The sequence below is a fragment of the Nerophis ophidion genome, linkage group LG03, assembly GCF_033978795.1.
Source record: "Nerophis ophidion isolate RoL-2023_Sa linkage group LG03, RoL_Noph_v1.0, whole genome shotgun sequence".
Taxonomy (NCBI): Eukaryota; Metazoa; Chordata; class Actinopteri; order Syngnathiformes; family Syngnathidae; genus Nerophis; species Nerophis ophidion.
The window spans coordinates 19423425-19429507 of NC_084613.1; the positions used below are offsets into that span (position 1 = coordinate 19423425).

The 6083-nt window shown below is 39.6% G+C and overlaps 1 protein-coding gene across 1 annotated transcript in view; it reads right to left on the reverse strand.

The window, feature by feature from the left end:
- Positions 1-3428, reverse strand: part of pik3c2a (phosphatidylinositol-4-phosphate 3-kinase, catalytic subunit type 2 alpha) — a 98040-nt gene extending 94612 nt beyond the window's left edge. Inside the window, exon 1 of the mRNA XM_061894502.1 lies at positions 3274-3428. The gene's annotated coding sequence lies outside the window, so the exon portion shown is untranslated. The remainder of the gene's footprint in view (positions 1-3273) is intronic.
- Positions 3429-6083: the final 2655 nt, after the last annotated feature.

Here is a 6083-nt window from a genome sequence, read left to right on the forward strand (position 1 = left end):
TTCAACCCATATTCAATTGAATGCACTACAAAGACAAGAAGATATTTGATGTTCAAACTCATAAACTTTATTTTTTCTTTTGCAAATAATAATTAACTTAGAATTTCATGGCTGCAACACATGCCAAAGTAGTTGGGAAAGGGCATGTTCACCACTGTTACATCACCTTTTCTTTTAACAACACTCAATAAACGTTTGGGAACTGAGGAAACTAATTGTTGAAGCTTTGAAAGTGTAATTCTTTCCCATTCTTGTTTTATGTAGAGCTTCAGTCGTTCAACAGTCCGGGGTCTCCGCTGTCGTATTTTACGCTTCATAAGGCGCCACACATTTTTGACGGGAGACATGTCTGGACTGCAGGCAGGCCAGGAAAGTACCCGCACTCTTTTACTACGAGGCCACGCTGTTGTAACACGTGGCTTGGCATTGTCTTGCTGTAATAAACAGGGGCGTCCATGATAACATTGCTTGGATGACAACATATGTTGCTCCAAAACCTGTATGGACCATTCAGCATAAATGGTGCCTTCACAGATATGTAATTTACCCATGCCTTGGGCACTAATACACCCCCATACCATCACAGATGCTGGCTTTTGAACTTTGCGCCTATAAAAATCCGGATGGTTATTTTCTTCTTTGTTCCGGAAGACACCATGTCCGCAGCTTCTAAATATAATTCCAAATGTGGACTCGTCAGACCACAGAACATTTTACCACTTTGCATCAGGGTGGGTGTTGTTGATAAATGGCTTTCGCTTTCATAGTAGAGTTTTAACTTGCATTTACAGAAGTAGCGACCAACTGTAGTTACTGACAGTGGTTTTATGAACTGTAGTTGAGCCCATGTGGTGAGATCCTTTACACACTGATGTCGCTTTTTGATGCAGTACCTCCTGAGGGATCAAAGGTCTGTAATATCATCGCTTATGTGCAGTGATTTCTCCAGATTCTGTGAACCTTTTGATGATTTTACAGACCGTAGATGGTAAAATCCCTAAATTCCTTGCAATAGCTCGTTGAGAAATGTTGTTCTAAAGCAGTTCGACAATTTGCTAACAAAGTGGTGACCCTCACCCCATCCTTGTTTGTGAATTACTTAGCATTTCATGGAAGCTGCTTTTATACCCAATCATAGCACCCACCTGTTGCCAATTAGCCTGCACACTGGGATGTTCCAAATAAGTGTTTAATGAGCATTCCTCAACTTTATCAGTATTCATTGCCACCTTTCCCAACTTCTTTGTCACGTGTTGCTGGCATCAAATTCTAAAGTTAATGATTATTTGCACAACATTTTTTTTAATCAGTTTTAACTTCAAATATGTTGTCTTTGTAGCATCATATTCAATTGAATATGGGTTGAAAATGATTTGCAAATCATTGTATTCCGTTTATATTTACATCTAACACAATTTCCCAACTCATATGGAAACGGGGTTTGTACATTTTCAAATCTGAAATTGTCTTTATTTTTACGTTATTGTGCCGTGATTTTACCAGTCCGGCCAACTTGAGAGTAGATTTTTCTCCATTAAACGCCCCCGTACTAAATAAATATCATCCCTCAATCATATCGGCATATGTTGGCATATTACAGATACAGCAACAGCAGACTGATTTGCAGGTGTGTAATTTGTTGTGAGTTTATGCACTGTCTTAGTTTTGTTGTTTGAACAAGATGATGTTCATGCACGGTTGATTTTGTGCACCAGTAAAAAAAAAAAACATGGTAACACTTTAGTATGGTGAACATAGTCACCATTAATTAGTTGCTTATTAACATGCAAATTAGTAACATATTGGCTCTTAACTAGTCATTAAGAACTAATTAATGCCTTATTATAACCCAAACCCTCTAGAAGCATTTAAGTCTCACCTTAAAACTCATTTGTATACTCTAGTCTTTAAATAGACCCATTTTTTAGACCAGCTGATATGCCGTTTCTTTTCTTTTTCTCCTCTGTCCCACTCTCCCTTGTGGAGGGGGTCCGGTCCGATGGCCATGTATGAAGTACTGGCTGTCCGGAGTCGGGAACCAGGATGGACTGCTCGTCCAGAGCCGGGACCCAAGATGGACCGCACGCACGCCTGTGTATCGGCTGAGAACATCTCTGTGCTGCTGATCCGCCTCCGCTTGGGATGGTTTCCTGTTGGCTCCACAGTGAACGGGACTCTCGCTGCTGAGTTGGATCCGCTTTGGACTGGACTCTCGCGCCTGTGTTGGATCCACTATGGATTGAACTTTCACTGTATCATGTTAGACCCGCTCGACACCCATTGCTTTCGGTTCCCTAGGGGTGGGGGGTTGCCCACATATGCGGTCCTCTCCAAGGTTTCTCATGGTCATCATTGTCACCGATGTCCCACTGGATGTGAGTTTTCCTTGCCCTTATGTGGGCCTACCGAGGATGTCGTAGTGGTTTGTGTTGTGGTTTGTGCAGCCCTTTGAGACACTAGTGATTTAGGGCTATATAAATAATCATTGATTGATTGATTACCCAGACCCTAACCAAATAATTCTAAATTAAGTCTTTATTACTTTGAATATGTTCCCCTATACTAAAGTGTTACCAAAAACATACAACTTTGTCTGGAATTTAAAAAAAAAACATTTTATTTTTCACTAAAGAAGGGTTCGGTGAATGCGCATATGAAACTGGTTGGGTTCGGTACGTCCAACAAGGCTAAGAACCACTGTTTTAGACTAACAATAGGCACGACGGAACTCTTCAAAGTCAAAGTAAGATAATTAGCACTTCGCCGCTTCAGATGTAAAAAAAAAATATGTTTTGATGACTTTTGCATGAATTCCACGCAGCTAGCTTGACGCTAAAGCAACATTAGGTACTACTTTGTCAGCAAAAAGAGGCCGGTTAGTTGCACACATGTCAACACTTTGATTGCACTTCTCGTTCGAGCGGGTTTCACTGAAAAAAAAAACTAATAAAAAACTTTACTTTGTTGCTAAGTTAGCTGCTAAAGTGCAAGTAAATAAGGCGCAAAAAAAGGACACAGTTTAGAGGCGATTTTGGTTGGGTTTAGCTTAACGTTGGCAGCATTCCCACGTCTCTGTGCTCGCTTTAAGTTGTGCTTGGTGGTTTAAAAGTGGAATGTTTGGTCCGAGCGGACACAACACGGAAGAAAAAAGCAGGTTTTTGTCAAGACGGGGAAGCTTTCAACGCGGAGTCTCTTACAGGGAAGCGACAACCACTAGTAGCTCAAAGTTTCACACGCAGACACTTACGAGGAAAATGTCACTTTTCTTTTTACCTTTTATCGTAGCGGTGTTTGGAGCCATTTCGGTGCCGCAGCTGCTTTTTTTTCCATCCACTTGCACGGCGGAGACGTCAGTTCCTGTGAGGAGTTGGTCTGCTGCTCGGCCCGGCTGATCAGGACTTCTTGGTCCCGACTCGCCGCGCCGTGGCCGGCAGCGCCCTCTGTTGGACAAAGCGCGAAAAGAAGGCGTGACGTTAACAGTGACGTCATTGAGACCACTTCCGCATTCTGGTCGCACTTTAACAATAACAACAGATTATTGAAATACAAAGAAGAAAAATACTGGAACAACATCTTGAACTTTACTATGAAAGGAGATGATCTTGTTGAACTCATAATGTAAATCATAAATTACTTAACTATTTATTTATGAGAACTTTATTTTGTGAATGCTCCAAAGCACTCACACATATGGTATTCTAAACCAAAATTCAGCTTTTTATTGTGTGAATGCTTTGGAGCATTCACACATGTAGTTTTCTAAACCAAAATTCATCTATTTATTGTGTGAGTGCTCCAAAGCATTTACACATATGGTTTTCTACGCCGAAATTAGTCTATATATTATTGTGTGAATGCTCCAAAGCACACACTAATATTAATCTATTTATTCAATTTATCATTATTATTCCTCTTTTCCAGATTTTGGCGCGTTCTACCTTCCACAATTTTCATCCGATTCAAACCTTTCCAACTTCAAACTGTTCAGCCTATTCGGGAATCACATGCTTTCCCTTGACAAATTCCAAAAATTCACAGATTTCCCAAAATTCCAGGTTTTCTGGGACATATATTTTCCTACTCAAAATGAATTGGCCCTTTTTCTAACTTTCGCCATTTCCACATTTTTCTATCTATTCAAACAATTCCACCGTCAACAAATTACACTATTCTGTAAATTCAAACTATAATTTTTTTCAACAAAAAAATTCCAGGATTTTCCAGAGTTCCTGCTTATCCAAAGCCCTATTTCCAAAGTTTTTTCTGGCGACAACTCCTTCCACATTTTCAACCCACTTCAACCGTTACACCGTCAAACCATTATTGAAATACAAAGAAGAGGAATACTGGAACAACATCTTGAACTTTATTATGAAAGGAGATCATCTTGTTAAACTCATAATGTAAATCATAAATTACTTAACTACTTATTTATGAGAACTTTATTTTGTAAATGCTCCAAAGCACTCACACGTATGGTATTCTAAACCAAAATTAATCTATTTATGCTCCAAAGCATTCTCACATATGGTTTTCTACACCAAAATTCATCTATTTATTGTGTGAGTGCTCCACAGCATTTACACATATGGTTTTCCACGCCGAAATTAGTCTATTTATTATTGTGTGAATGCTCCAAAGCATACGCTAAAATTAATCTATTTATTCCATTTTTTTAATTTATTTTTATTATTCCTCTTCTCCAGATTTCGGCGCATTCTACCTTCCACAATTTTCATCCGTTTCAAACCGTTCCAACTTCAAACTGTTCAACCGATTCGGGTATCGCATGCTTTCCCTTGAGAATTCCAAAAGTTCACAGTTTTCCCAAAATTCCAGGTTTTCTGGGACATTTTTCCTACTCAAAATGAATTGGCCCTTTTTCTAACTTTCGCCATTTCCACATTTTTCCATTTATTCAAACAATTCCACTGTCAACAAAATACACTATTCTGTAAATTTAATCCATTATTTCTTTCAATAAAAAAATTCCAGGATTTTCCAGAATTCTTGCTTATCCAAAGCCCTATTTCCACAGTTTTTTCTGGCGACAACTCCTTCCACATTTTCAACCCACTTCAACCGTTCCACCGTCAAAACCTTCCTCTTAATCAGGACAAAAAACGAAGTCTGTTTTTGAACTGGAAAAATTCCCGGTTTTCCCTAAATTCCGTAATACCATTTTAACATTCAACATGTCTCCACGGGTGTCTTGACACGCAGTGTCTCAGGGGGGTCGACAGCAGCTATGGACGGCACACGCTCAGCTTTTCTCTGGTAAGAACTGACTTTTTAACCACAATTTTCTCACCGAAACCTGCTGGTTGACATTTGGTAGGGATCCATGTTGGCTTGGCCGCGCTCTGATCCATAGGAAAGTTTCACCTCCAGGAATTTTAAACAAGGAATCCCCATGTGTTTGTGTGGCTAAAGGCTAAAGCTTCCCAACTCCATCTTTCTACTGTGACTTCTCCAATATAAATTGAACAAATTGCAGAAGATTCAGCAACACAGATGTCCAAAATACTGTATAATTATGCCGTTAAAGCAGACAACTTTTAGCTCTGTGTGTGTGCAGCGCTCATACTTCCTAAAAACCTGTGACGTCTTGCGTACACGTCATCATTACACAACGTTTCGAAGACGAAACTCCCGGGAAATTTTAAATTGTAATTTAGTAAACTAAAAAGGCCGTATTGGCATGTGTTGCAATGTTAATATTTCATCATTGATATATAAACAATCAGACTGCGTGGTGGGTAGTAGTGGGTTTCAGTAGGCCTTTAAGAGCTATTCAGTAGGATTTAAGGTCCAAGCTTACATCACACTCAAATTTTTACTGCATACCTCTGGTAAGTGCCGGAGTGAGAAGAGTTTTTAAAATAATTAGCGCATGCTTACTTTTACCGCATGCCTTTGGTAAGCGCAGGAGTGAGAAGACGTTTTAAATTAATTAGCGCCCCGGCGGCAATTCAAGTAAATACGGTATATTTATTTGCTTTTTCTGTATTGCTTGACGTTGACGAGTGACGTCATTGGCGTGACTTCCACTTGTCTCCGGTAATAGAAGCTACCCAGACTAA